This window comes from Vespula pensylvanica, chromosome 21 (assembly GCF_014466175.1).
Source record: "Vespula pensylvanica isolate Volc-1 chromosome 21, ASM1446617v1, whole genome shotgun sequence".
In the NCBI taxonomy this organism is placed as follows: domain Eukaryota; kingdom Metazoa; phylum Arthropoda; class Insecta; order Hymenoptera; family Vespidae; genus Vespula; species Vespula pensylvanica.
Genome location: NC_057705.1, coordinates 1951099 through 1960381, shown reverse-complemented (window position 1 = coordinate 1960381; position 9283 = coordinate 1951099). Strand labels below are relative to the sequence as shown.

Sequence of the window (9283 nt, the reverse complement as noted above, 5' to 3'; positions counted from 1 at the left end):
TTTTTTTTTTATTAAGAAAGCTCGTTTAGTTTTCATGCTTTTCTTGATCAAAGAAAAAGAAAAAAAAGAAGAGAAAATAATGCATACAAAAAAGGATATATGTATGTGTGTATGTATGTAGCTGGTTGAGTTTGCACTATAGCCATTAGGTCAAATTCATTTCTCTTTGCTTCTTTGATAGAACGAGAACTCTTTACGAGCACTAATTATTATTATCCATCGTTCCTCTTGTCTGTCCTCTGTTTCAGTAGTCTCGTCTTGGAAAAGGTACGAGGGAACTAAGTAATTTCGTCTCATCTTTCTTCGGATAACCTAAAGCTATCCCTCTTTTACTCGGCTTTTCTCTTTTCTCTTCTTTCTTCTTACTTCTCTCTCCTTTTCTCTCTCTCTCTCTCTCTCTCTCTCTCTCTCTCTCTCTCTCTCTCTCTCTCTCTCTCTTTCTCTTTCACGTTCGGTAGATCGGTCGGTCTAGTTTTCGTAGACGAGGAAGCCGAAAACGATTACGAGTTGGATCAGAGTTGGCTTTAATCGTTATTGCAAAAGGTGGAATAAATACTTAGCACAAAGGAATGGAATAGTGTCGTTTCCTCCTTAAAGGGAGACAGAGAAAGGTTGAACCTTCTGTTACCAGAAGATAATAACTTTGAATCTCTATCTTTGCTTTTCGAAGGTACGTTCGCCGTTCTTCGGGGTAAGGTCAAACTTTCTCAACAACTTTGTCCTCGGATCCAGTTACGAGCAGGTACAAGAGAAAGAGAGAGAGAGAGAGAGAGAGAGAGAGAGAGAGAGAGAGAGAGAGAGAGAGAGAGAGAGAGAAATGAAAATAATACTTGCAAACAACACACATAAAACGAGTTTGAAAACGTGTATCGGAAATTGTCGAAGCGTATCACGTAAATACCTATATGCACACGTTTTTATAAAGTCGTTTCCCCTTTGACCCTTCTTCTCCGTTACGCCTCAACAAACGGCTTCATCCAAAATTTTCTTCTCCTTTATCTCCGTTTTCTATTCGATCCAATATTTTTCACACTCGAATCGCGTCCTCCTATTTCGAGACGGAATCTAAGAAATAATGGCTCTTACGATCTTTTAATCTCACAGATCCCAATTGGAAATAGCTTTGCTCGTCTGTCCTTAGAATTTCAAGTATTTTCATCGTATATGATAGAATCATCGTTAGAACGTTATACCAGCTCGAATTTTTTAAATTTCATAATTCGTATTATCTAGAATATTGATGATTATATACATATGTATGATGAATGAAGATTTCAAGTATTTTCCATTGAATATCGTTTGATGGAATCATCCTTGGAACGTTATCATAGTTGAAGCTTTTCGGAATAGAGAACCAATTATATATTATCCAGAATACATACATACATACATACATACATACATACATATATATGTGTGTGTGTGTGCATACAGACATATAAAACGCATAAAGAGGTTTATTATTTGTATTGGAAATTTCAAGTATTTTCATAGAATATCTATTGATAGAGTCATCCTTGGAACGTTATCATAGTTGAAGTATTTCAAAATTCAGAACCAACTATACATTATCAAGAATATATATATATATATATATATATATATATATATATATATATATATACACATATATAATATATAAATAGATTTGTTATTTGTATTGGAACATATCGATAGGGAGTATTTCATAAGAAACTCGTAAATATAAGCGAACGTGTTTGCGGAAGATCGAAGGTAATATCAGAGTAGAAAGGAGGATGCAAAGGACTTCTCTATGATAGGGATAACTCGGTCCTGCGGTCTGTTCCATTCTGTCTGCGGTTCCCTTAAACGACGTTCGCTTCTGACAGAGAAACCGGGAACAATACGATGGATGGACGATTCATCACTGTGACCTAACTTCCGTAACTAGATTAGCAATGGTCAAGACAACGGCCTTGGTCGTATCGATCGATCTATTTGTCGATCGATCGATCGTTCTATCATGACGATGTATGTATGTATGTATGTATGTACGTACATATATATACATACATATATACCTAAATGATATTAGATTTTCTTTTTTGTACGATCGAATTGTTAAACGATTAATAATTGCGAGAGATATTAATTTAATATCGAAGCTGAAGCATTTATTAATTATATCGATCTCCTTGTTTTTCTTCTCATTGTTTTCTTTTTCTATTGTCTTTCATTCTGTTTTATATTTTCATTTTCTCTCTCTCTCTCTCTCTCTCTCGATATCGAGTTTGAACTCAAAAGGAAAAGAAAAAAAAAAAAAAAAGGAAAAGGCGAAAATAATTTACTTACTTAGAGATACGTAAATAAAAGTGAATTCATTGGTGCGCTCACTCACAAAATGGGAATAAAATTTTATCAGACGTTAAAAGGGATACTTTTGAACGGACACACGGTATACGTTGCATTTGTTAAACAGAAAGAGTAGAAAGAGAGAAGGACGAACGCAAACAAGGAAAGAGAGTAACGTATGTATATACGTTTGGTAGGCGCTTAACGCTTTTCGATTTACGTTTAATGGAATTTGCCTGTCATTAAAAGGCATTTAATGAAATGTAACACTTTTCGAATTGTAGAGTTAACGGTCGTTAACGAAATAAAATATATTCGGGATGTAACAGCACGCATTTTGACGATTTCAATGTATATGTGTGTAAGTGTGTAGGTACGTAGAGGTGATAACTACGAGTCGATGCGTCGCGTAACGTCGCGACGCCACGTTGGAACGTGGATGAAACGTATTTGTTGGTCCGAAACGAGAGACCCGATGCAAATTGCTTTGACGCGAATGCGATTTATCTTTCTCTTCGCTAGTTTTTCAAGTACTTCTATATGTATGCATACAGTACACATACACACACACACGTATACGCATACATAAATATATATGCAATTTAAAAGAGGTTCCACTTTGTTCGAAGGAAACGTTCACCGATCGGGTAAAACGTCTTTTAAGAAGTGAAAGGAGTAGGAGAAGCTTCCTACTAACTTTATCGAACGATTTGGAACGTTTCAAGAGTTTGGACAGTAGCCAATGTTAAGAGATAGAGATAGAGAGAGAGAGAGAGAGAGAGAGAGAGAGAGAGAGAAAGGGAGAAATTAGTGGAAAATTTACGAGGTGTTAAGAGAATAAGATTTACGTTATTCGTTAAAGCCACCGTCGATACTTGGAAATCTTCATGGTAGCTTGGCTCCGAAAACGAGAATCAAATATCTCTACTCGATTTCAATTTCCCGTTTTTCGTTATCCACGAATAGCGCCAGTTGATAATCCGAGCATTTTAGCGGCTTATACGAATCATCTCCTGTGGATTGCAGTTACGCTAGTTCAGTCTATAGGTTATACGAAATCGGACATGCAATACATGTGCAAGCATACGTCTACCTCATAATGGGATCGCAATAACCTACAAGAGCACAGCCATTTTAGATAATTAATTAAAGTGATAGTCTAAGAGTGGTAGACTAAAGAGCCATTTCAATGAGTCTTTCTGTAATAAATGTGTAATGTATTATTATCGTTGCTTGATTTTTGGAACAAGTTGAAAGAAGATAATTTATTCTTATAATGGATATATAAAATTATTTGATAATTTTGTTTATTTATAATTTCGTGTTACCCCGATGTCATATCTCGTATTAGTTAATATATTTTTACTGTTTTAATAATTCGTTTTATCGATAGACGTTCAATTTGTTCTTTATATGTTGGTTATTTTTTTTTTTTTTAATCGTATATACTCTTTAGTATATGGTATAATTGCAAGTAGTTTACGTAATATTATAAATTATAACTTTCGTATTATACGTGTGTAATTTTAGATACGACAAAAAATTGTGTTACATAGCTTTAACAATTCCAACGTAATTTATTTTTCTAATTTGTTCTCTCGGTCAAAGAAAAAATTCAGATCTGATTGTTTCCTTCTACTTTTGTTATCTCGCACGCATATGTACGTAGGTCTACATATACTCGGACAAATATTAAATTATTCAATTTAACAAATGATCCCGAATATTTCTATGACTAAACGTACATAAATTAGATTTAAATTCTGATACGAAATTTAACTCCATGCACTATAATTTATTTTCCTAGTTTCCTAATTTGTTTTCGACCAACTTTCCTCCAAATATTTCTGTGACTGACTGTACATTTAGATTTTGACATGAAACTTTACCTTTTGCGCAATAATTTATTTTCCTAGTTTGTTCTCGGCCAACTCTGAACTCGTTCTTTTTGCATTTTGATATCTCGCGTGTATATACTTACAAAGTAATTTTTAAATAAAAACTTTCTTTTTCTTTCCCTTTCCTTTTTATATCGAATCCGTTTATTCTATGAAGCGATCTTAAAAAAAAAAAAAAAAAAAAAATATCCTATTAATTAAATTAATTATATAACCTAAACGAATTAACATTTAACAAAACAAATTTTAATAAAAGTACTCTGTTTTATATCGATTGAATAAAAAAAAAAAAAAAAAAAAAGATATCATTTTATCGCATAAGAGTTACGTACGTGATAATGAAAAGAGTTCAAGATTATAGAAGATAATATTATAAATGAAACATTGATCGATACTTTTGAATATATTCCATTTGATTATTAAAAAGAAATTTTTCGTTTCGAATTGTGAGGGATAAAATATCCATTTTGACATCGATTAGTTGAATTAGCGAGTTACGGAGAAGTGCAGACAGGCAGGATACGAGTCGATCGGTTGCGGTCTTTGTGGCCAGCCGGAAGAGCATCGATGTTTGCACCCTTTCCCTCTCACTCTTTCTCTTTCCCTCTCTTTCCCTCTCTCTCTCTCTCTCTCTCAGTCTTTCTCTTTCCCTCTCTCTCGTTTTCTCTTTCTCTTTCTCTTTCACTCTCCCTCTTACACCTCTTCGACCACGATCTACCGCTCGATATGCAGTTTTGTACTCCGCGTCCCTCTAACCTCCATGGAAATTCCGCTAATGCATTATGAAAATTATGCAAATTATGGAGATGCGCCAGTGCTAAGCGGTTAAAGTAGGTAATATCTCGAGTATGGGATAACCGCACATTCCTGTGGTTATTTTCACTTACGTCACTTTTAATCACCATGCAAGTTTCTCTTCAGAGTCGGATATCTTTTATAGTGAAATGATGTATATGTATTATGAAAGATAGATAGATAGATAGATAGATAGATAGAGAGAGAGAGAGAGAGAGAGAGAGATAGAGAGAGAGAGAGAGAGAGAGAGAGAGAGAGAGAGAGAGAGAGATAGAGAGAGGGAGATCTTATATACATCTTTATTTTTTTATATTTAATCATACATTATCTTCACGAAAATATCAGAGTTAATGCTTATTCGAGAAATTAATTACAGTTTATCTATATAATTATAGATAACATAATATTATTGTATTAATATAAATTATGTATATAATTAATATTATAATTTAATCATTCTAATTTTATAATATCTGTATAGTATACAATTCATATTTCTCGATATAACTGTTATTATTGTATTCAAATAATTAACTTTCGAATAAAAGAATTTTTCCTTAGATACTTAAACAAAAATTAGTTTATATGCATGTATGGAGTTAATAACGACAAGTACGACGGTAGACTAATTGAAATAATGCATTGTTATTCTTCGTTAGCTTCACGATGAGTTTCTATTTTAAGCTCGGAAAAGCAAGCATTAGTTTATTTGAAATCTCTGCTTAAGAGAGTTTACCGCGACGGGAATGTGTGGTGGTGATGGTGATGGTGGCAGTGGTGAGAGGGCTGGGGTGAAGAAAAAAAAAAAAAGAAACGAAAAGAAGAAACAATGAAAGATAAAAAAATAAAAAAAAAAAAAAAGAAAAGCAAGGAGAACAGGACGTCACGAATGCTAATGATACTTTAGCTCTTTGACAATAAATTTATCATGATTTTCCTTACACGGTAACAACTTCTGTTCTCATCCATTTGTCAATTATAAAACATACAATGTGATGTATAAGACAAGACGACGTTATACGTGTTATACATTTCAAAAGTTATTAATAAAATCGTTGATATTCGTATATTATTCATGTTCATTTTTTTTCTTTTTTTTTTTTTTTTTCGAAAGAGAAATGTTCTTCTGTCGGTCAAAGAAAAATCCTTTTTATATATAAATAGATATGCATGCGTACATGCATGGATATATGATATGCATGCATGCATGCATGCATGCATGCATATATATATGTATGTATGTATGTGTGTATATTCGCTATTTCGATGAATATGTATTTACGAGAAGGAGCAGCGATAACGTGTCGATCGACTTTGAATCACCGCGAATGATTGATTTGTATAATAGATGTTGGAAAGGCTGTGAACGGTGATGGATGTTAAAGGTATATGAGATGATGGTAAGAGGAAATATCGAGGTAAATGCATCGACGAAAGAAAGAGAGAGGAAGATTAGAAATTGGGAACGAGCGAAAGAATGAAAGAGAAAGACAAAGAGAGAGAGAGAGAGAGAGAGAGAGAGAGAGGGAAAGAGAGAGAGAATAAAATGAGATGGATTTCTATTCTCTGTCAGAGAGCAAAGTAAATCCAAATTAGTGGATATGTGAGATTTTCTGAGTAGACAGAGAGAGAGAGAGAGAGAGAGAGAGAGAGAGAGAGAGAGAGAGAGAGAGAGAGAGAGAGAGAGAGAGAGAGAGAGAGAGAGAGTTTGAAATATGAATAGTCCTGAAGTGACTCGACGTGTAGTTACTATACTACTACTAGTACTATTACTATTATTCCTCCTACTACTGCTTACTACTACTCCACTCAATGAAATTCAAAAGGTCCTTTTTGCGATGTTCTCTTAATATATATATATATACATACATATATACATATATATATATATATATATATATATATATATATATATAAAAGAAATAAAAAATACATGAAAAAAAGAAAGAAGATTCGAAACGTCTCGTTACTTTTTACGTTCAACGCTAGATACGCAAGTATATACCCACTTCTCTTACGACTAATATCAGTCAAACGGAATGAGGAACGACGTGTGTTCCGTTGTGGTGAGTCGAATGTGTAAACCTGGAAGATCTGAAAAACTCTCGAGCGAAGCTTTTAAAAATTTTTAAATTTCCGACTTTCCAAGCGAATATATGTACGTAAAAACTTTCTCCCTCTATCTCTTTCTCTCTATCTCTATCTCCATCTATTTGTATCTCTTCTTTTAATATCCTTTCTCTCATTCTTTTTTCTCGATTTTCATGCTGTTACCACCACAAACCATCACACAATCGTCGTAACGAAGATTCTTTTACCTTCCACTTTCGTATCAGTGAAATTAAAATAAATAAGAGGACAAGGTTAGATCCTCTTACGTTGTATTCCGGTATCTCTCCTCAACGAAGAAGAAAGAACGAACTGCGTTCCTTATCGGCAATCCGACCCACGAAAAGACCTTTATCTTCTTACTCGTTATCTCTCTCTCTCTCTCTCTCTCTCTCTCTCTCTCTCTCTCTCTCCTTCTCTCTATCCCTTTCTCTCTCTATCTCTGTCTTCTTGGAGCTCGAAGGCGAATTCAGGTCGTCTTCAACGAGCTGGAACCCGATTCGAAATGCCTGATATTCGCTTGCCCTCCGAGGCGGTTCCGTATCCGGTAAATCTCCGCGAGCGTAGAATCGGCCGTAATGAATTCCTGAATAGGCGGAATATATACGCGGAAGTAAGTCCAATTCACGTGTACGTGGCACGGTACGACTGCCTGACCTAGCCCGACGACTGCTTGCCGTTCTCTCGTTGCCTCGGATATTAGAGAACCAGAATACACATACTCTCTCTCTCTCTCTCCCCCTCTCTATCTCACTCTTACTCCTTCCTTCTCTATCTGTATGTGTTGACAGTCTCAATAAATACGAGTCGAGACGTGTTGACGTCGACGACGATGACATTCGATTCATCGCTTCGTACTCGTACGTATGCTAAGTTTCGTCTTGCTGCAAATCTTTGCGAAATGTTTTTCGAATAAATCTTTTTTTCTTTTTCTTTCTTTCTTTCTTTCTTTTTTCATTTTATTTTTTTATTCTTTTTTCTTTCTTCTCTCTCTCTCTCTCTCTCTCTCTCTCTCTCTCTCTCTCTCTCTCTCTCTCTCTCTCTCTCTCTCTCTCTATTTTTTCGTTTCTCCGTATTATTCAACGAGTAAGTAATAAGCCTAGTTATGAATTAATTTCTGCTCGTGAACGTTTGCAATATATTTTTGTTTGTTTTTTTTTTTTTTTTTTTACTTAACGAGGAGTGTCCAAATTAATAAGTATTTTACGGATTCTTTTGTAGATCGAAAGATATTCGTGAAAAGTGTATAATAAATATTTCATTGCGGTTATTAATGAAGATTGATATCATTAACGCGATACGAGTTCAATATTTCTGAATAGAAATAATATATATATATATATATATATATATATATATATATAAGCGTCGAAAACCACTCAACGTGATATATATGTCTTTTCTATACGGTAGATAACGTTATAATCTAACAATGAGCTTAATCCGATACTCTTTAAAACAATTGCACCCAACGGGAATGAATGCCGGCGAATAATTGCTATAATTGGAAAATGAATTCGTATTCCTTTCAATGTTTCCGATCGATAAGTGACGACGTCAATTTTCCCTTTCTCTTTATTCCGTTACTTTTGTTCTTTGACGTTTCTATTCTTCTTCTCTTTCTCCTTTCGCTATTAATAGCGTAAAGTATATATATATATATATATATATATATATATACGCATACACACACACACACACACACTCATATACATATAGTAGAGATTTTTAATAAAAATCATATATTGAGCATGGCAAAAATCGTCAAGCGAATTGAAAAATTCCAATGTAATATTAAAAATCAATAACTTCCTCTTTTCCTTTTTTTTTTTTTTTTCTTTTTTCTACATATTACGCAAACTTAAAAGTTTAAACTCAAACAATATACATATCTCTCGAGAAAGGGTAATCGATTTAAAAAAATCACTTAAGAAGTTTTTAAGTCGTCTACGGTTTTATAATTTTTTTAATCCTTCCTCTATATTCCAAAAATTATTTCGAAGATCGATCTTACGCTCTTCAAAAATATTGAATGGGTGAACGCTTTAAAAACTTCTTATCGATGAACCTGTACGTAAAAGAACGGAAGAGGAAACGATTAACACGATCCTGTTAGAATTCACAGAAGACGTGATCTCAGAGCGTATCTATCGACAAAGGAAAGACGG

At 34.0% G+C, this 9283-nt stretch overlaps 1 protein-coding gene across 4 annotated transcripts in view; it reads right to left on the bottom strand.

The window, feature by feature from the left end:
- Positions 1-7860, bottom strand: part of LOC122636283 (cuticle protein 7-like) — a 34049-nt gene extending 26189 nt beyond the window's left edge. The window contains exons 1-2 of one of the 4 annotated variants that reach the window (XM_043827342.1): positions 7385-7860; positions 3162-3326 (exon numbers count right to left, since the gene is read on the bottom strand). The gene's annotated coding sequence lies outside the window, so the exon portion shown is untranslated. Of the gene's footprint in view, positions 1-3161; positions 3715-7324 lie in introns of those variants that run through there. The other 3 variants (XM_043827340.1, XM_043827343.1, XM_043827341.1) reach the window with 3 other exon arrangements.
- Positions 7861-9283: the final 1423 nt, after the last annotated feature.